This window comes from Pan troglodytes, chromosome 10 (assembly GCF_028858775.2).
Source record: "Pan troglodytes isolate AG18354 chromosome 10, NHGRI_mPanTro3-v2.0_pri, whole genome shotgun sequence".
Lineage (NCBI taxonomy): Eukaryota > Metazoa > Chordata > Mammalia > Primates > Hominidae > Pan > Pan troglodytes.
In genome coordinates, this window is record NC_072408.2 from 84,142,211 (window position 1) to 84,164,837 (window position 22,627).

Consider the following 22,627-nt stretch of genomic DNA (forward strand, 5'->3'; position numbering starts at 1 on the left):
TCTCTTCCTCAGACTAGATAATACCCATTGATTTATTTGGAAGTTCACTGGTGATTTCTTTTTTCATTTCAATTATTCTATTGAGACAATTCATTAAATTCATACATTTCAGATGTTGGATTTTTTTTGTTTATTGTTTTTTGCTCTTGGACCCAAACAAAGAGATAAGGAAGAAAACAAAACTTGTATACTTACTTATTTTGTATTTTTTATCATTGTTACAATTATTGCTCTAAAATCTTTGTTAATTTTAACATCACGATCATCTTGGGACTAACGCCTATTGTTTGTTGACTTCCTTGTGAAATGGTTAGATATTTTTAATTCTTTGTATGTTGGGTGAGTTTAGATTATATCCTTGACTTTTTGAATATTAGTTTATGAGACTCTGAGTCTTATTAAAATCCTCTTCAGAATGTCGATTTCTTTTCTTAAAAAATACTTTTTTATACTTTAAGTTCTGGGGTACATGTGCAGAATGTGCAGGTTTGCTACATACGTATACACATGCCATGGTGGTTTGCTGCATCCATTAACCCATCACCTACATTAGATATTTCTCCTAATGCTATCCCTCCCCTAGCTCCCCACCCGACAGGCCCTGGTGTGTGACGTTCCTCCCTGTGGCCATGTGTCCTCATTGTTCAACTCCCGCCTATGAGTGAGGACATGCGGTGTTTGGTTTTCTGTTCTTGTGTTAGTTTGCTGAGAATGATGGTTTCTAGCTTCATCCATGTCCCTGCAAAGGTCATGAACTCATACTTTTTTATGGCTGCACAGCATTCCATGGTGTATATGTGCCACATTTTATTTATCCAGTCTATCACTGATGGACATTTGGGCTGGTTCCAAGTCTTTGCTATTGTGAATAATGCTGCAATAAACATACATGTGCATCTGAAACTGGACCCCTTCCTTACACCTTATGCAGAAATTAACTCAAGATGGATTAAAGACTTAAACGTAAGACCTAAAACCATACAATCCCTAGAAGAAAACCTAGGCAATACCATTCAGGACATAGGCATGGGCAAAGACTTCACGTCCAAAACACCAAAAGCAATGGCAACAAAAGCCAAAATCGACAAATGGGATCTAATTAAACTAAAGAGCTTCTGCACAGCAAAAGAAACTATCATCAGATGGGAGATTTTTTTTTTTTTTCAGCAAGCAATCGACTCAGATTTCCCCACTTCTATGGGCAGTTTGCCCATTGTCAGTTCTGTTTTTAAAGACTTTGCTGTGCTGTTTTGGGTCTACTTTACACATTCATCACTCTGGGATTTATGTGGCACTTAGATGGTGACTTTTATTCTCATGGTGGCTCTGTTCTCAGTCTTTGCTGGATTTGTTTGTGCAAGTGCAGGTTGACTGGAGTGAGCCTGGGACACTCACACTTAGGTCTTCTAAGCATTAGAGGATCCCCTTCTCCAGGAATTTCCTCATTGGATTTTCCCCAGTACTTTCTGATTCGTAGGGGTCTGTTTCACTGTTTCTCTGCCTAAAAAAATGAGTGTTTCTCTCAATTTAGCACCCTGTGCTATTGTAGAGTTCTGCCCATCTGGGACTGCCCTTGAGATGAAACAACGAGACAGAGAACAGGGTGGGTGGGAAAGTGAAATGCTGATACCCTCACATTCTTAAGGCCATTTGGGTTCATTTTCCCAGTTCCTTTGAATTAGGAGATGGGTTTTCTCTCCAGATTTTCAATGCTGTATCACAGCTGTGGCTATAGTGCAACTCTGTGACTGCAGGTGGCTTCTGAGCAGAACTGGTAGAGACAAGAGAGAGAGAAAAAAAGGAATCCCCTTTATACTGTCCTGTTTGTTGAAGTTCATTTTCCAAGTCTTCTGGGCAGCAAGAGAGGGGCTTTCTCTTGAAGTTTTTTGCCATATATACACAAAATGCATTTCTGGGACTCAGGCACACCCCTAAGTGAAAACAGGAATATAAAGGAGGGGGGGAATACAGAAAACCACCACTGTACTAGCTGTCCCCAAGTTTTGGCTTGTCTTTATAAATCACCTGCTATTATTTTTGTCAGTTTGCAAGCAGTTTTATTTTGTGTTTTTCCAGAGTTTTTAGTTACCAGTGGGAAGAGAGAGAGGGTGTGGGCTTACTCCACTTTGGCCAGTATGAGAAAACCAAAATAATGTATTTAAAATTAAAGATTATTTTGCCAATATCAAAATACATGTTATACAAAATTTTGGAAATATAAAATTAGAAGAAGAAAATGATCTGTATTCTTACAACTTAAAACTTAATACTCTTAGCCCTTTAATGTATATCTAGTTCACTTTTTAATGTACAAGTTACTTTTACAGAGGTGACCATATATATACAATTTCGTATATTGCTTTTTTACTGCAAAAATGGAAGCTTTTTTGGTGTTATTAAAATTTTATGTAAAGTGAGTTTATAATGAGTATGTAATAGTTCATTGCATAAATTCATTATAGTTTATTCAATTATTTTTCTACTGTTGGATTAAAAATATTTTCTACCATAAAATTACTGTGATTAACATCTTTGTGCATAAACATTTCCATAAGTTTACTTTTGAGGATATTTTTATAGATGTATAGTTACTAAGCCAGAAGGTATGAATGTTAAAGAATCTGTTGCATAATTCTAAATTATATAATGCCACCATCTTACCAAAATACTATTCTACTAGCAATGTGTAAGAGTGCCTAGTCCTGGCGATTGAGGTTGCTTCACACATCTTTCAGTAACCCATATCTTAATCAGGGCTCTTTCATACCCGAACCCCATGGACTTAATCAGGATTCTACTTATTACCCAGAACACTCACATTGCTGCACCTTGTAAGTTACATGCTGTTCTCACCTTCTTTCTCAGATTAAGTTACTCATTGACCTGTTGCAATAATGACTTGTGCAAGAGTTGTACTATTTGAGCCAGTTACCTGGCAAGCACAATTAGGACCACCTCACTTCCCTGTTTAAAACCTTGTTAGCCCTCCATTGCCTATGGGAAAAAGTCCAAGTGTCTCAACATGCCATGAAGATGCTTCACCATCAGCCTTATCCATTTGTGATGTTCTCTTGCTAGTTTTGCCCCCGCGATTTGTGCTTTAGTCATACTAAAACTGTTCATATCATGCTGTTTCCCACCTTCATCTCTTTACTGTGCCCTTTTTCCCCATGTCCTCCCATCTCCTTCGTCCCCCCAACCCATGCCACATAATTTGCAACCCAGACAGAGGCATAGACACACACTTGGAAGCTCCTCGTTGTCATGCTTCCTTCGGGGTGTTCTTTTCCTGAACAAACCCTTTGTACTACTCCTCTTACCACAGTAGCGTATATGTTTGTTTTAGCTGTATTCAAATAATCTGGCTATGGGTTCCACCCCCCTTCAGTGGATTATGAATCTGTAAACTAGAAATGTTTTATTTTATAGCCTCAGAGACCAAAACAATGCCTGGTACATGCCAGAAATTTAAGATTGGTTAGTTGAATGAATGCATATATGCATACATGAATGAATATCTCTGAAATGTCCTTGTTTCAGATAATTCTTAATGTGCAGTAGTGCCTTATAGGAACATTCTATTTTTTATTGTTTTCCCAAGTGCAAATGTCTGTCACTGGTGATGGTGGTCAGATATGTAGAGACAGTTCTCTCAGCACTGCTTTATTATAAACCACAGTTCTTGATCTACAGGGTTAAAATGGATACAGATTCATGTGGCTTGAACAGTTATTTCTGGCTCTGGAATATGAAAACAGAACATAAATCTTTGCATATTTTATATTAACTGATGTTCTATGCTGCAGAGTCAATGATTTTTGTCTTTCTCTTTATTCCACACTTACTAGTCTTCTACCCTTTGAAGTTCTACATTTTGTGCCTATGAAAACAGCAATATTTATGATTGAGGTTATTTTATAATTGGCCAGTTGAAAATTCTAAAAATGATTTGGCCTCACTCTTATAAAGCAAAAAACAGATTAAAAATGTAAAATACATGAGTGGCCATTTGGAAAAGGGCATTTGAGGCAATGTAATTGTTCAGCTATCAAAATATTGCTTATGTTTTTTTTTCCTCTAGCCCCAATCCACTAGGGGAAAAACAAGGCACATCCTTGTTTTTCGTTTAAATACATATTTAGTTAAATACAGTTAAATACATATTTTAATAATTTTCAAATAGGAATTCAATTTAAGGTAAACAAGTCATGAAATAAAATGCAGATGAATACATAAAGGAGAAGTAAAGTGGGACAAAATCTCACCAGATTTTCCAGCTGTGTGTTTTCTCTCCAGATCTTAACTCATTAATGTGGACTAAAAGTTATTAGTCAGCATTGTCATCTTCATTCTTTACCCATTTTTCTTCCAGCATTCTTTTCCATAATCATCCTTCCAGAAGTACCATATCTTAGGGTAGATATCTACCTTTGTCTTCTCCTAATTCCTAAAATAGTTGTAGTAGCTTTGAATTGTTTTTAGGTGGTCACAGGTTGCTAAGGATCTGATTCCAGCTCGTGCTACTTTTGGATTTTGTAGTAGTCTGTTCTCACACGGCTATAAAGAACTACCTGAGCCAGGGTTGTTTATGAAGAAAAGAGGTTTAATAGACTCACAGTCCTGCAGGCTGTACAGAAAGCATGGCTAGGAGGCCTCAGAAAACTTGCAGTCATGGAGGAAGTTGAAGGGGAAGCAAACACATCTTACCATGGCAGAGCAGGAGTGAGAGAGTGAGTGAAAAGGGGGAAGTGCCCAAACTTTTAAACCATCAGATCTCACTTACTATCATGAGAACAGCAAGGGGGAAATCCACCCCTATGATCCAATCACCTCCCACCAGGCCCCCCCGCTGACGTGTGGGTATTACATCTCAGTTTGACATGAGATTTGGGTGGGGACACAGAGCCAAACTGTATCAGATGTCAATTTAAGTTTGGGTTTAGAATCTGCTAGGTGATTTGGACTGTAGTACCCATCCAGAAATTATTCAATACCTATAATATGCCAGATATAGTACAGGCCTGGAAGATACAGGTGAGAAGACAGTATATGCTCTTTCAAAACTCACATGGGAAGCAGCCCAGTGAGGACATGACCAAGCCAACATGCAGTTGCAAATCACACTGTCATGTAAACTATAAGGGTGAATGAAAGGTTTTTTCAAGGGCACGTAGAGAAAACTTAATGGATCAGGGATGATTTCAGTGGTGAGAACTTCAGCTGTTGATGTTACTGACACATAATTTGGGATATTAAAAATCCTATGCTTTTGGATATGGGTATTCAGCTCTTGGCGCGGGGTTTCCAAGTATGTTCTTGCTACTGTATACCTTGCTAATCTAAAATCTGTCCTCTCTTTCTGGCACTGCATCTTCAACATTATAGAGCATCCAAATAACTCTTCTTGGAATCTTTGATGAAATGCATAAGGCATATTTATGCAGGCCAGCTAGCTTGGTTCCCCTCCCTCTCTGTATTCTCAGGCCAAGAGGGAACAGTATTGCCATCCGTGTTTGCTGAGAGCAACTGCCAGAAGGAGTATTATAGGAGTCATGTTATTAAGGTGTGGTTACATGCAGCCCAGCTAACTCTGGCTATTGACAAATTGTAGTTTAAATTACTCAGGAGTAAAAGAGGGAACTTTTGCCAGCAGTTTTGAATAGGGGAAAAGTGTTGTCTCTAGATAAATTAGAATTTAAAGCATGCTGCTTTTCCATTTTAGAACTGGTCCTTGTAGCTGTGTACGTTTTGTTTCTCTCCTAGCCAGGTGAATGACACTCTGTAGCACTCCAGGAAATTGGGGTGAGTCTCTTGGATCCAGTCCCATGGTTAACACTGAATAACTGCAGATGCCGTGTTGGTTCCACATTCTCCCCTTGAACCACCCATCTGTAGTAGGAATCACATCTCAAACATGAGTCTGGTTTTATGGATCACTTCTAAGATAGGTTCTTAAGATACAGGTTATTTGTTTTCCTTTGTTGTGGGGATACATTTAAGCCATATAACCTATTTATTCTTTGGTGTAGTCAGGAGTGGTGTGGACTTTAAATTCAGAATGTTGGGTTCCAATTCTGGCTCTGTATAACCTTGTTAAGTAACTTAACCTCTCTATGCCTCATTTTCTTGATGAAGTGGGAATAAAGTAATCACTTACTGTAAGAATTAAGTAAGTTGACATTCACAAAATACAAAAAACAGTACCCAACATGAAAAAGTGCTCAAGAACTATTAGAAATCATCAAAAATTAACCTAACCTGAATTACCTGGCATCAAAGAGAATAACAGACATAGGTATGATTAGAGTTTTTTTTTTTTTTTGATAAATGTCTGCATAGCTATTGAGAATTGTTTGGTTGGAGACATTGTATATATAAAATTGAGAAAAATGTGATTCTGATTGCAATTTTTGCCCATTTTCCTCCAGACTTTCATCTACACTGTCCCTGCTCCATTTCCAGGGCAGCATTTCTCCCCACTCTGAAATCTCACATTCATTTATCACAGTGAATAATTACCTAAGTCAGTTAAGATCACCTTTGAGATTTTGTACTCCAGTGGTTGTCTGTGGCAGTTTTTTGAAAAAGTCTCATCTTAAACATGTTTTACAAATAAAACTTGCTTAGCAGAGTCTTGGTTTGTGTGCACTTTATTTCTTTGGAGTGCCTTTTTCTTTTTGCTCAAAATTACCATTTTGTGAAATGAGGCTCTGCCTTTGTTTATAAATATTGCTTTGTGATGCTTTTTGCCCTTTTCTTTTTTCTGTGTTTCATGTCTTACCAATTGGAGAGGATAATTTTTCTTGATAATAAAACTAAAGGCTTTAAGCAAGTTTAATTTGGTTTCTACACGGTCTTATCCTTGCATTCACGTATGAGCAGAAAGTGAATCTTAGGTCCAAGGGCAATTGTTGCATTGCATACAGTGAGCAGCTTTAAGAGCAGTATAAAGCTAATTTTCATTTGGTGAAATTTGGCTGATTTTTAGCTCTATAATAATTCTTTAAAGTCACTAGATTAGCTTCTTTTCTGAGTGCATTGTTATATATGTGGGTTGTGAATCTATGATAAAGCTTTTTGCATCAGTCTGTCTCATTGTATAAACTGTTCAAACTAAAAGGAACTTTTTATTATGTCTCATTTTAGTGTCCATTCAGGAAAGCCCAGGAAATATGTCCTTTGATTCACTTGAATACATCTCATATCAGAGTTAATAAGCCATCCTTGTAATGCCCTTGCCACAACATATATGGTAAATCTCACTTAAAAGATCAAAGGATGCTTAGTAGGGAGACAACATTACATAGCAGTTATTCTGAAATTTTCGGCAAGGGGTCACCATAGTTGCAGTACAATCTCATTCTTTATGCATATATGAAATTCAGTATTCATAAATGCATCTTCCCAATTTTTTTAGATACTTTTTACCTAAATTTAAATATATTCTTCTGTGTCTTCTTTAATATGGACTTAATTTCTATTGAGTCCCCTAAATTTTCCACCTCTTTTGCACCTCGCAGCTTTGAACACACTCAGCTTATGTTTGAATGATCCTTGGTTTCTCCAGTTTTTCTTTCCTTTCTATAGAGTATATTGTTAGATATTGTTGCTGAGTTGTTATTCTACTAAATGGGTTAAAGTTGACAGTGTTTTGTTTTGCTGTTTTGTTTACCTCAACGTTTATTAAATATTATTCTCTGCCATGATGAAAATGCACAAAAACATAAGATGGGTCCCTGCTTTTGAGATTCAAAACAGTGGTGGAGATATCTGTTAAGGTATCATTTCTGTGCATGGTAGTAAGTGTAATGTTGGAGGCATGCATGGAGTATGCTGTGAGAGCTCACAGCAAGGTCTCAAAGGTGGTCAGGCTAGCCAGTCAGGAAAGCCACTCGGAAGGAGTTAAGTCTTAAGGGAGAGCTGGAACGAGAGGAGTGAGATGAGCCTAAGGCCTGCTGGAATGTTAGCCAATGGGAACAGTATTATGTGGTAAGATAAAAGAGTACAGATGGGTCACTACAGGATGTGGTTAGTTTTGCTATAATGTTCCTAAAAATCACTATTGCAAAATTGTACAAGGTTAAAAAAAACCCATGTGGCATATGGGGAAAAGGGAGTCAAGGGCAAAAACATTAGAAAGTTGGTCATTGACATGAGAAAACATAATAAACATGATAGCACAGTTTTGCACATGTGTGTGTGCTTTTTTTTTTTTTTCATATTCCTACATGGTTTGCTTCTGCAGGCACAGTTTTCTTTGTTCACCTAGGTGTTTTCCAAAGATGAAATTGCATATGAGCAAGTGCGAAATTTGGTTATGCTTCAATTGTTGCCTAATATAACAATTGCATTGGAACAAATTCATGTTTTCAAAACAACTGCTATAGCAAAAGTGTCTGCATCTTGTATTGTTGCAAGGTAACAAGGGAGATAGGGAGTGGCAGGAAATGAGTTAGGGTGGAGTTCCAGGCTAGGGCTTCCATTCACATCTCCAACATCTTTTTAATACTTTGTCATTTAAAAAGGACATCAGGGCTGGGCACGGTGGCTCACACCTGTAATCCCAGCACTTTGGGAAGCCGAGGTGGGCAGATCATGAGGTCAGGAGATTGAGACCATCCTGGCTAATAAGGTGAAACCCCGTCTCTACTAAACATATGAAAAAAATTAGCCAGGCCTGGTGGCACATGCCTGTAGTCCCAGCTACTCTTGATACTGAGGCAGGAGAATCGCTTGAATCCGGGAGACAAAGATTGCAGTAAGCTGAGATCACACCACTGCACTCCAGCCTGGGCAACACAGTGAGACTCTGTCTCAAAAATAAATAAAATAAAATAAAATAATAAAATAGTTTTTAGGATTGCTTTAAACCTCTAGCAAGTCCTTTTGATCTTTCATGACCATACTGCTTTTCCTGAAGAGAAGAGAAGACCGTTCTCTTCTCTTCAGCATTCTCACATGTACTGCAATGGGAATTTTTACCATGATCCTAATATCTGTTTCTGACCCTTGTTACTCCTGAGAGTTGCCCTCTGTTGTCTGTAGCCTGGTCTTCCTTTGCTTTTTCATCATTTCCTGTCAGGTATTTTCTGCATTAATGTGGGAGCTGCTAAGAATTCAGTTCTGTGCTACAACTGCTACCCAAATCCTGATTTATCTTGAGTGGTTATTTTGCTGTTGAATGGTTTCTAAGCAAATTGGTCACTCATACTTCATGTTGCTGCTGGCACGTTTAGATGGAAGAGGTCATACTTTTTGAAAATTTATCCTTCAGTACTCCCTGTTTGAATTTATGTTTAGCAAGTAAAATTAAGTAGACCTGAGAGGAATTAGACGTTCTTTTACATCCACTTACCTATTTAGAAAAATAAGACCTTGCATATCTTAGTTGATGATCAGTCGATTGTAATAGATAGCTGTTAGTATTTCCTGAACATGTAGCATAATGTCAGGTACAGAGTTACATACTTTACCTGGATTATCTCATTTCTTCCTCATAATGGCCTTAAGAAGTAGGTACTATTATCTTCATTTTACATGAGGCAGCTGAGACTCAGGAAGTTAAGTGACTTGCTGAAGGTCGCATAGATACTTGTTCAAGGTCACATGCTGGAGCATCCGTAAGAACATGCATAGCTTGATCCAGATAACCCAGGCTTTTACCTATTGCAGCATAATTGAAATAGTGTGCTTCAGACATTATGGGCATCTTGAGCTTGTATTGGGAAGTGGGCACACATCAACGTGAAGGGCCATGATGTTTGGGTAATTTTCAAATCAGATCTACTAGCAACTAAGTCTCTATACTTAGCTACATAAATGTAGCATTCATCACATTATATGATTGAGCATTCACTCAGAATATTTCAATAGTGCTTGAATTGCTATCAGCTAAATTTTCTATTCGTACTTTTGCTAGGCATTTTTGTTAGCTAAACTCTCACTGGTAGTAGCAGCATAGATAGAGAGGGGAGAAGCCTGGCCCCTTCCCTGTTACAGGTTTAGAGTCCTTCCATATATCAGAGTATAAAGTCACACTACACCTGCTAGGGTGAGGATGGGGGGCATTTGTGCAATATAACTATAAGAAATGTGCTCAAAAATGAAATGTGTGACTGTAAATAAATAAGGTAGCTACTTGGTTCTGTGGCTAAGAAGCAAAATAATAAAGATGGAAATTGAAAAAGAGGAAGCTCCAGCACCATCTCTTGGAGGGATCACAGGGATCAGGTTTTGCCCCTTCAGTGTCTGTGCTTCTACTGGTGTGGCACTTGGTAACGGGGCATTATGACATGGATGGGGATGTTGTGATGTGCTGTCTACTAAGTACCTATATTTCTAACCAAAGGTTTGACCTCTAACAGCTAGACATGGGTGAAATTGGATACCAAGCTTAATGGGTAATCTTGACAGTTTACAGTGCCTTTCCAGGTGTATTATTTTAGTTATTGCGATTCTGTGGGGTAGGCAGGAAAGCTATTATTCTCATTTAATAGGTGAAGAAATGGAGATTCTGAGAGGGTTAATTGACTTGCCCAGGGTCACAACCACTAAGTGATAAAGCTGTGACTTTTGAAATACTATCTTTTATGTCCTAATCCAGGGGATTTTCTTGCTCTCCTATGTTCTTCATAATGTATGAGACAGTTCATGTACAGGTGGCAGCTGTTTCATCAGACAACTGTTTCTGCAGCCTCTTTATTATTTTGTAGCATTTTGATACCTCTCATCATTCTCTGTGTGATTGGAGGTCTGGGATATGAGAACTTCAAATTTCCTGTCAAGGATGTCCTAAACCTATTTTCTCTAGAGCTGAATGGATAGAGAATGGCAAATTCTTATGCATAATCTTTGTTTGGAATTTTCCGTCAAATGATTTTTAGTGGGGAGAGAGCTCTCTGTCTGAAAGGGAGAGAGAGGTTTAATTTTGGCTTTTAACAGAGCAGAGGACTCAGCACATGATTAAACTGTGTTTTGGGCTTAGTGAAAGAAAAAAATTACTTGAATAAATAAAAAGCTCCTATTTCTGCCTTTGTGGAATTTAGGGACTGATTGGAGTCTGATGGATTCTCATTCTGGAGATTCTCTATCCCCACTGGTTTGTTAGTTCTCTGTGACCAAGGCACCTGCCTGTTTTCTTCATTGTTGTGCCCTCAGCTCTTAGAAGGCACTCACGTAATTGAGGGATAAATAAAATAATGTTGACTTTATTTCTCTTGGATCAATACACTGAATCATTAGATTAGCATGGGAAGGTGCTTAAAGCAAGACTTTGGAGTCAGATGTAACTTGGCTTGGCTCCTGAATTTGGCTCTAATTATTACCTTACCCTTTTGAGTCTCAGTTTTCTTAACTGTAAAACTGATAGTTTACAATGACCACATGATATTCTGCATGTAAAGAACTTACCGTAGTACATTCATCTGATCTCACGCTGCTAATAGACATACCTGAGGCCAGGCACGGTGGCTCATGCCTGTAATCCCAGCACTTTGGGAGGCTGAGGTGGGTAGATCACCTGAGGCAGGAGTTCGAGAGAAGCCTGGTCAACATGGCGAAACCCCATCTCTACTAAAAATACAAAAAAAAAAAAAAAATTAACCGGGCATGGTAGCATACATCTGTAATCCCAGCTACCCAGGAGGCTGAGGCGGGAGAATCACTTGAACTCGGGAGGCGGAGGTTGCATTGAGCTGAGATCACACCACTGCAGTTCAGCCTGAGTCACACAGTGAGACTCGGTCTCAAAAAAAGAAAAAGAAAAAAAAGGACATAAAGGACATATCCAAATATCTGAGATTGCATAATTTATAAAGGAAAGAGGTTTAATAGACTCACCATTCCACATAGCTGGGGAGGCTTCACAATTATGGTGGAAGATGAAGGAAGAGCAAAGGAACATCTTTTTTTTTTCTTTTGTTTTTGAGATGGAGTCTTGCTCTGTTGCCCAGGCTGGAGTGCAGTGGCATGATCTTGGCTCACTGCAACCGCCACCTCCCAGGTTCAAACAATTCTGCCTCAGCCTCCTGAGTAGCTGGGATGATAGGAGCCTGCCATCACACCGGCTAATTTTTGTATTTTTAGTAGAGACGGGGTTTCACCATGTTGGCCAGGCTGGTCTTGAACTCCGGACTTCAGGTTATCCACCTCTCTTAGCCTCCCAAAGTGCTGGGATTACAGGTGTGAGCCACTGCACCCAGCCCAAAGGGACATCTTACATCTTACAAGATCTTGTAAGATTTATTCACTACCATGAGAAAAGTATTGGGGAAACTGCCCCCATGATTTAATTATCTCCACCTGGCTCTGCCCCTGACATATGGAGATTATTACAATGCAAGGTGAGATTTGGGTGCAGACACAGCCAAACCATATCACGCGGTATTTAGCACATAGGACGTTTTAAATCAATGCTGGCTGCTATTACCATTCTCAGGATTCACTTGGACCTCCACACTTTTCATAGGATGGGCTGATCATCCTAAGGTTGTAATATCTGCTTTTGTTTCATCTCTAAATCAGGATGCAGTTCTTAAGATTTTATTACCTCTCTAACCCAGAACTCTATCTTATCACATCTCTTTGCACATTTGGGTGCTAATACACTGTCTTTTCTCATATTCTTTGGTTAGTTTGGGCTGAAGTCTTGGATATCATTTAAGCACTTCCACACTAGTATCAACATTTGTCTTACCAAATTTTTGGAGAAAACATAGGCCTGATCCTGGGCTATGCAGATTAGAATAAGGAAAATGAGCTCTCTGGAAAACCTTTTTGTACCAGGGAAGAGATCGTTGCTTAATTGCTCCTACAACTATTTGTCATCTTTTATGTAAGTCTAGGCCAGAGTTTCCCAACCTCAGCACTGCTGACATTCTGGGCTGGATAATGCTTTATTCTGGGAGGCTGTCCTATGTACTGTAGGATGTTTAGCAGTATCACTGGTCCCATCCACGAGACATCAGAAGCATCCTCCTACTCCCAGCAACCAAAAACATCTCCAGATTTGCCAAATGTTCCCTGGGGGACACAATTACTTCTGGTTGAGAACCACTGGCGTAAACCTTAGTCTTTTGTTTCTCTGATGGATACTGCCCCCTTTCAGGTAACAGTGGACTTTTCTCATTTATTCTTTCTCACTGCCATTCATTCTCTTGGCTCCCTCCTTTTCCCTCTTGTACTGAGAACAACCATTTGCTCAGGTTGAAGTAATTACTAAAGTGCTCTCTGTCAGTGCAAAGATCTAGAATAAAAGCTATTTTAAAAGTACTCAATGATTCTAAAATTCTCAAGGGCCATAACAATCCTCAGAAAGTCAAAGTAGTAAGTATTCTTGCTCTTCTTTAGCTTGTTGAGGGAATGATTAGATGTTGTCAAAATTGTGAGGCAAGTGATATTTAAGACAAATACCACCTTTACTTTTTCTTTACTTCCTCATGTCTTGTGATGCTCCCTTTCTAAAACTTCAAATTTATTTATCATTTATCCTCTGTATGCACATTTTTCTTTTAGTCCTTATCTCAAGAGTCCCACATGTATGGGATCTTAGCTCATTATTAGGAGAAACAGGTGATCAATCTAATTTATTTAAAATTGGAAATAATTCCTAGGATTTACTACATTGCTTCTCTTTGCATTTGTGTTTTGTTAAGACAAAACTTTGTAACTAAAAGGAATGAGTCTCATGGACTGTACTGAAGTGAAACGAATTTTCAGCAGATGGGAAAGATAGTTTTAGACATGAGTCTTCATTTACCTCTTAACTCATGTGTCCCAGACAACTACTTTCTCTATATAGTGATGACCAACATACATTTCAAGAGTTTCAAAATAGAGGTTGCCCTACCTTCTTATCATCTTTGCAGTTCTTTGGCGTTGTCTCCTGTTGGATATAACCCTCTCTTCTGAGGAAACTAATTTTCTTGTTGATGTGGTTTTTCCATATGAAATGGTCTGTGAGAGAATAAGGAAGTTAAGCAAAGTGACAAGTTGTGCATTGATGCAAGCTGCTGGAAGATGGAACTAAGTTTCAAAATTGTGTGTGTAATTTATGTGAGAGGCTTTGGAGAGGATAGTGGTATAATTCTGGTTGTGGGAGACAGTTAATTTATTGTGAAGATTGAAAAAACTTTATAAGAGAAAAGACAGCTAGAAAAACATTTTATGTGGGAGTGATGAGGACACTATAAAGAGGAAGATTTGGGGAAAGATTAGAGAGGCTGTAGGAAAACATTGGAAGCCTTTCATATAAGAAGAAAGCTATGTAGATTTATTTATAATCTGTAAAAACAAGAGTGTTGGCTCAATCCCTTTCAAGTTTAATATTCTTAATATGACATTCTTGAGAATACTTGTTTATATAACATCCAGAAAATAAAACCAAATTCTAAGATATTTGATCAATTATATGAAAATATATTAAATGATAAATACACTTTTGAATCCAATTCAGATATTAGTAAGTCATCAATCTATGGACATAGAATATACTCAAGCATGAAAGAGGAGGAGGTCATATGTCCACGTCTTTGTCTGAAGTAACTCTCATACTCTCTGTGGTTGTTTCTGTTACACAATGCTCTCTGTAATGTGGTACAGAGAGAAGAGTCCTTCTATTCTTTTTAAATAGCCAACAGTGCTGCATTCTCAGCTTCTCAGGAGTTCAGGGGATCAATATTCCTTTCAATATTTTGAGAGTTTGTATGGGATCATCTTTAGGAACATGTCAACAGAGCCAGTACAGATGCCGTCAAAACAGTGTATGGGGACTATAATCACAAATAGAATGTTACACCCAAAAAATTCTCCAACAATCCTTTATTAAGTGCCTACAATATGTGAGGCACTTTATTGTAGGCACTTAATAAAGGATTGTTGAAGAATTTTTTTTATGTGTTACATTCTGCTTGTGATTATAATTCCTATACACTTGCTATGTGCTGGGGCTGTTAAGAAGAAAAAGAGGAAACAGACACCCGAGTGCAACAGCAGCCATTTCCAAATTATAGTTTTTCTCTGTTTGCAAAAGCATAGTGATTAGAATGGAGCCAGTACACAATACGAGAGGCCCACAGGTTTGGAATACAAATGACATGTGAGAGCCCTTTGCTCTGGACATATCTCCACATGGGGTCAGCTGCAGAGAGAGTTAGTGGGGTGGGGGCTACTACTGAGAAGCAGACTTCCTCCAGCTTTAGAAATGGTACTTCCATGTGGAGGAGTGACCCAGAAAGCCTCTGGATTCATTTTTTGTTAGGAAAGATTTTTGAAATACTCTGCTCCATTTAAGTTTTTCTGGAAGATTGGCATTGGATTCTGGAAACATCTGGGGGGTGCAGAAAACTCCTCTGGAGGTACAGTTCTTGGATCTTCTATGTAGTTTGGGATTCGACACAAAACAGATTGAAATTCCAGGGCAGGCTCTATTTTCATGGAGGGCTCTCCAACCTACAACCGGCTCACCTGCATGCTTTTGCTTTTGTGAGTTCTTCAGGCTGAACCTCACACCCTGCAATCTTCTTTAGGGATGTTCTGGGGATTATAAATGGCTCAAGCTTGGGAGACAGGTACAGGAAAGGAGGGCTGGGGTAGGTTGTTAAGGATAGTTTAATGAAATCCATTTTTATCCAGCTAAAATGCCTAGCGGATAAAGAGACTTAGTTCTACCTCTGGCTTGAATCTCCCTCTGTGACTTTGGGTGAGTCACATTTCCTGTCTGGGGCTTTGTTTCTCCATCCATAAATTGAGGGAATGGACTAGATAATTTCTAAAGTTCTAAGTCGATCAAAGTTGATCTAAGTTTCTAAGTTAATCAAAGCAGAAATGGTTCCTAATTATATCTCCTGTTGCTATTTCTAAGTTCCTTTAAAAAAAAGAATAAAGCCATCTCATAAGACCCTAATTAACTGGGTTTTCCTTATAAAATTATGTCCTTGCTTTAAAGAGGGTACAGGACGAAAATGAATACCCACAATCCTTCTTGCAAATGAGATACCCTAATTAGTCCTATTACAAAGAACAAGATGGATTTTTTTTTTCAGTTTACCTACAGCATCATAGGAAAATGGCAATGATAAAATGGGAGAGAATGGATTGATTATTGCTGCTTGAGCCCATACAGAAATAGGGCCTTGGAGTTGCTGGATGCCATTGATTGCTATCTAATCATTCTCACAACAACTTTAAGGAAAATGCAGCCAAGAGGAGATATACTCCCAGGTTAGAGATACAATGGGTAACTTCCAGCAAATATTATTTCTGTGTAGAAATGAAAAAGTAAAAATGAGGGATGATATCCATTTTCAGAAAATGCAAGACTGGTATAAAATTAAAACATTATAATGTCCAGAAAGATGATTATGCATAAATGGCATATCCTGACTGAATTTGTCATCAGCCACAGTGTTCGATTCATACCTACCTCTTTTACAGGAAAAATAAAAGATAAGTACACATTGCTGCTAGCATCAAAGAAGCAATGCAACTCTAAAGACAGAGCTGGAATCTTTTTCTTGCATTAACTTCAAATCTGTCAGTGGTATAAATTATGATTGCAGAAGTTATATTATTGTGGCAGTATTATAAGCAGGAAGAATATGGCAGTATTTTCAGATCCCAGGTGGAACATATACGGCTGGCATTTATATCCCAGTTTATGATTTATAAAGCAAGAACAAAATTATGAAGGGAATGTAAGTGCTGCCCCACCTAATCTGTCATTTTGTTGCGTTACATCCAATTTCATAACTACTTCTTCCCTTATTTCTTATTTAGAAAAATGAATGCAATGCTATCATTTTTAGAAGGAAAAGACCAGAGTTCATTGTATTTAGAGACGATCATGAATGGTCTATTTATATTAAGTATGAGAGTTTCCAGAACAGCGATTAAAAATGTTTTAAAATTCCAGATTAGAAATGTGGGATTTTCCTTTTGTGCTAAAAAGCACTCTTTAAAAAGTTACAATTATACAACTCACAGGAATGAATTAAAATTAGAAGATTTGCATTTATTCTCCTCTCTTCATGGCAGTATAAACTTTATGTGTTAGGGTTTTGATTCTTCTTTTCCTCTTCTTTACTTGCAATTAGAATTCTGAACATTTATTGGTATTTAAAATGGTAGTTATCCCGGACTTAATGTAGTTGATTCCATTCCTGAGAGACACATTTCTTATCCCCTGATTAAACTGAGTTTTACTTCTACCTCCTTATGCTACTCAAGTAAAGTTAACCTTGGTGTGACTTCCACCTTCCTCAGACTACTAACCTGGAAATAGGGATTTTTAAACAGGAATCTAGCACATGGTCATCACGAGGTAATCCTTCTCCAATATTCCTTACTGGAAACATCTGGAACATGATTAATAGTTTGGAAAATAGGTTATGTTAGTAAAAGGTAATAATAATTGAAAATGATTTTTTATGTAGATAAATGTGATTTTAAATACAAAATGTAAGTTCATGAGAAGCAGTTGGAAGAAGGGCAGTTACCTGTTATTCATTCTTTTGAATATTAAAGAAGATCGTATATAATAGCAGGAGAAATTTGTGTTAGGAATAATGATCCAGGTTTGTAGAAGTTGCCCAGAGAGAAGGTAAATTCTATAGTGCGAAAGAAAAAAGATAAATAGTTAAATGTCTATGAAGTGTCAGAATTTTGAGCCCAGAACAAAATTGTCCCCATGTTTGTTGCAAGCTTTTTTTCACTTACCAATGAAGTGGTAAATATATATTTATATTATTTACATTTGTATTACTTGTATCCATTATTCTGCTAAGGTGTAATGAGCTACAGGTTTTCTTGGAAGCAAATCTGGGATACATAGAATTGATTGTTTTAGAATGCAAATTCCAGTAATCAGGGACTATTCTGGGTTCTGAGTATGTGGAAGTATTCTGGCAAGAAGCAAACTACAATAAGCTGTTTATAACTACAAGGAGTCACCAGCGTCATGAGACATGAAAAAAATGTGATGAGGGAGGCATAATTTGATGTAGAAGAGTCGCAGGCAAAGAGAACCCATTTTAAAACATCTTATTGGAAAATGTGAATTGTTTATTTGTCATCAGACTGCCAATGCTGAAAATACGGCCCAAATTAGGGGCTCAAATTAAAACATACAGAGCAAGAGCAATACGTTGGACACAGTTTTCATATATTTTTGAGAAAGTATTAAGAAATACAGTGAAGGTATTTATTGATTCAGTGGTATTTTTCTGTTTATTTCTTAGAACTATATTTTATGCTGCATTCTTTTACTTCATAAGTATCCCCTTTCTTCCTCTATGCTTTTGTCTGGGATTGAAATAAAATAAAACATTTAGGGCTATCCAAGGCTGTCAGGTCCATAATGAAATCTGGCTTTATTTATGTGTGCTTAGAGGGTTCAGAGCAGTCGGAGCTGCTAACTGTTGTGTTAAACATTGGTTGGCATGCTCCTCCTTTAAATCCTGTGAAAAGAGCTGATTTTTTATGTTCATGCAAAAGAGTCCTCAGAGGATAGTGAGGGTGGAATGTGGTCTGCTCATACATGAGATTATCTTATTATACAACCTATGCCATTATTAGAGGAAGAATCATTTGTGGGGTAAAGTAATATGGATCTCTTTCCTGTAGTGTGAAGAACAGGTGTTCTACGGCCTAGGAAATTTAGAGGAAACTTCAATCATGCCTGTAGATTTCAGTAATAAAAATGTATGACTGGTGTTTGGCATAAATGGCATCATAGTATGACAATCAAATCTGGATTGTATATCTTAGTTTGTATATCTAACACACATTATATTGATTTAAGTAACTGGGAAAATTAGTATTTTTTTTAATGTCCCAAGTATACATAATGATTAGGATAAGTTTTTTAAATGGGGAATTATGACCTAAAATAATTTTTTCCATGGAGAATGGATGCCTTGGTATTAAGTAATCATAGCTTTATGTTTGTACCAGGATGTTATTGATAACTGTGAGGGAAGTGGTTTGGGCACCTCACCATTAGCAAGAGCAATATTTACACTGGAAGAACAAGTGAAGTCTACAAGGAATGTTAAGGTCCAGGAAACTATAGGGTCATTATAGAGATGTGGTATTCAAATTAGCAAGACCTTCAGCATAGGCATCACCTAGGAGCTTATTAGAAATGCAGAATCTGAGGCAGTGCCATGGACCTGCTGAATCTACAGTTTAGTCAGCTCGTAAGGTTGTTGGTGTGCACGCTAACATTTGAGGAATGCTGGTCAAGAGTCTCAAATGGAATGGAGCCAGTAATTGAAATTGAAAAACAGAGTACAAAGAGTGAGGGATCATGAGCCTGGGGTGCTGAAATAAATCAAAGGGATCAGGATCAAAGGAAGTTATGAGTTTTGGTTTGTTTTAATGATGGGAGGGTGGGGTAAGAGAATGGATGGTTGGTATCTTGAGTGATGGCCATAGTTAGAACCACCATTGATGCTTCGAGTTTTATGAAGTGTGCATGAGATTACCTCATTTATGATTATGGGTGGAACAGACACTGGGTACTGTGGAATCTGGCAGCTATTAAACATCGAAATATATCACAAACTTGGAAGCCTGGTAAGGTGGAAGACTTGAGCTGAGTCAAGTCTGGGGAAGTGATTGTTGTTGTCTGAAGATGAATCAGTCTCCTGGGGTTGCAAAACCAATCAAACCTTTCCCTAAGAGCAAAGGCATTGTATTGATGGGATGATTATAAAGTTGGGCTTAGCTGTATTCATTTCTGAAGTCAGGTGAGTATTGCATGTGAGTGTTCTCTCCAGATGGCAGTGACAGATTATGCAGGCAGGCCTAAAGATGGAAACACTAGTAAAAAGAATGAGATTTTGCTAAGTTGAGATTTGAGGAGCAGTTAGACTCACATTCTGTTGGAAATCACTGGGAAGCCCAACCATCTCACAGTTGAAGAAATGTCAGTAATTATGTTTTAATTTCTAAAATTTAAATTAACTTTTTTACTAACACTAAATATTTTAACATTAATTTTTATTGATTTACTTATTTTCCTCTAAAAAACAGAAATACACTCATAAAAAGTCAAAAGAATATAGAACAATGATTAAAATCAATCTACAGTATATAATATACACATATTTAATAGGCTGTAGCATTTTATATGTACCCTCTCTCCAACTTCTTTCCCCTTTCCTTCCAATTGGTAACTGTACTTATGGCTTAGCATGTTGTATTCCATATCTTAGGAGGAAAAAAGAATTTTTTAGTCATGATAGCATCTGAAATTTTGGAAGAGAAGAAAATTTGTTTTAGTACCAACGAATCTTTTGAATAAAAATTGTATAGGGCATTTAAGGACTATAATAAGGCCCAAAAGACAAGATCTTTCTTTGAACTTACTAGCACTGTAGGCAGGAAATGGGCTGCAATGTATTTTAGTCCCTGCCAATTATGTCAGTGAGATCAGAGGTCTATATACAATATATTTTTAGTGGTGACCAGCACTTAAGCTGTGGCAATCCTCATCCTACACTCTTGTGGCTTAGCTTGGCAGATCTGAGATGGGACATAAGCCACAAAGTGCTATGGGTCTTAGGACATAATGAAGTCATACATTACGGTAAAGGGTGGGGAGGGGGAAGAAACCCCAACATTTTCCAATAGCCAAGCTCTTTGCACATAGATGCTGCAATACATTTTATTATTTCTGTATTTATAGCTACTTAAACTATGTAAAGATTGCCTTAATTTCTTTACCTATAAACTTACAGGACTAAATGACTTGCCTTTATTTATGCCACAGGGCTATTCAATGCCATCTAGAATACCCTTCAAAGCAAGTATCCCTGGCTCCTCTCCGTACACAGTAGGTGTTAAATGATAGAACTCTGTTCATGGGTATCTTGTTAGGTGCTATTGGGGCTCAGAAACAGATACTTCAAACTATGGTGCATTGACATGCTGAACTGAAGAAGCCTCAAGGTCTTTTTGATTCCCCATTCCCATCTCTCAATCTTCTGTTCCCCCCCGCCCCCAAAACAGGATGAAGTTGTTCTTTGAAGTTTCCTTATCTGCCTAAAGACTGGACCTGCCAAAAAGAAAACAATTACTGCTGGTCCCTTCCCTGAGTTTTCAATAACTGAACTCACATGACAGGAGGAAACACTGAAGTCAGTAAACACACCTGGATAGACTTGTCACAAACCATTGTAGGTTCTGTGGGCCCAGCAGATTTTGTCCCAGGCCTTTGTATGTTCTTCGAGCCCATTGACTTCCCCTAAAAATCATTTACTATACCCCTAAAATCATCCAGACTTCCTCATCTCCCTTTTCCCCTAAGAAGGGTGTATAACCTGTACCCCATTGCATAGTGGGGTAATCACTCTGTGATCTTCTCTCATGCACATCAATAAATTTATATGCTTTTTTCTTTTAATCTGCCTTTATGAGTTGATTTTTTTTTCCAGGAAACCCTCAGAGAGGGAAGGCAGGACTTCCTACAGTACCCATGGCCCCTACAGTACCCATGGTTAGAACTTCTTGACACTTTACCTTGGCTGCCAAAGTCATTAGGTTAACTGGAGTGTGGTGAGTCTGGGGTGAGAGGTAGATGTGATGAAGTGAGGAGGCAGTATGAGTAGACTGCAGCTAGACTTGGGAGGACAGCACCTATACCAGCCTTTTGTGACCAGTCAGGTGATGGCTCAACCTCCCTGATCCTCACTCCTTGTGATGCCATCAAAGGCAGGGCATGGGACATGAGAGCGGGAGCTCCTGGACTGTGAACAACCAGGATGACTAGAAGACCTTTGGTTTAAGTTCACACTTCAAATTGGAAATCACCACCAGAGTGTAACTATCCCTAGTAAAAGCGTGCTTTGTTGAAATAAGTTAATTTTGCTTGTATTTTAATTACCTATAAGTGTTAGAATGAGGTCATATGTGATAATTTAAAAATGAATGGAATGGTTCATTTTTTTGTTGGTTCCATTGTGTTTTCCATTCAGAACCATAATTATGCCATATTAAAAAGTATTAATTTGAATTTTTAAGAAAAATGGCCACTTTTAATCCTTTTGAAAATGTGAATGCACATTGGTCTTTCCCAAGGGATAGTTCGGTTGGTCTGGAAAAACATCTTTCCATTTGATATATTTTCTTCTCATATGTTTCTTATTATTTTAGCTTCATTTGACCCAGTGATATGTGCTCTGCAAATTTATGGATTATTCCTTTTGATTTGGGGCATGTACTCCTAGGCTTAAATCAATCTCAACTGTGCACGTTTATTATGGGTTCAGGAAGGGGAGCCAGAAACCATCTTCTGAGTAATCAGAATTTTCTGTTGTTTCTTTCTTTTTTTTTTTTAAAGCCACTAAAGCATTTCCTGAATGATCTCCACTAAGATTGAATTGTTTTTTCTCTGGTGGTCATATATAATTGAAAAGTAATACAGTTAATATTTAAAGAGGCATCGTTAATATTCACCTGGAGATATTTTTCTAGGAAAAGCAAGCATTATGATTTGCTCTTTGAATAGCTATCATAGGATTACACTGCACAGCAAGTAATACATATATATATATACATAGTGTTAAAAACTCAGACTACATTTGTATAGTAGATGTCCAATTATTTCAAATTAATACCTCTGATTATT

General features: G+C 37.8%; 1 protein-coding gene and 1 long non-coding RNA gene across 2 annotated transcripts in view; one reads left to right on the forward strand and one right to left on the reverse strand.

Moving 5' to 3' along the window:
• Positions 1–22,627, forward strand: part of NAV3 (neuron navigator 3) — an 891,873-nt gene that overhangs the window by 44,315 nt on the left and 824,931 nt on the right. The window lies entirely within an intron of this gene.
• LOC107967584 (uncharacterized) lies at positions 8,218–21,661 on the reverse strand. Its single transcript, XR_008538516.2, has 5 exons — positions 21,520–21,661; positions 17,493–17,603; positions 17,269–17,351; positions 13,847–13,953; positions 8,218–11,571 (listed from the first exon to the last, which is right to left on the reverse strand). It is a non-coding gene; the product is annotated as an uncharacterized LOC107967584 (long non-coding RNA).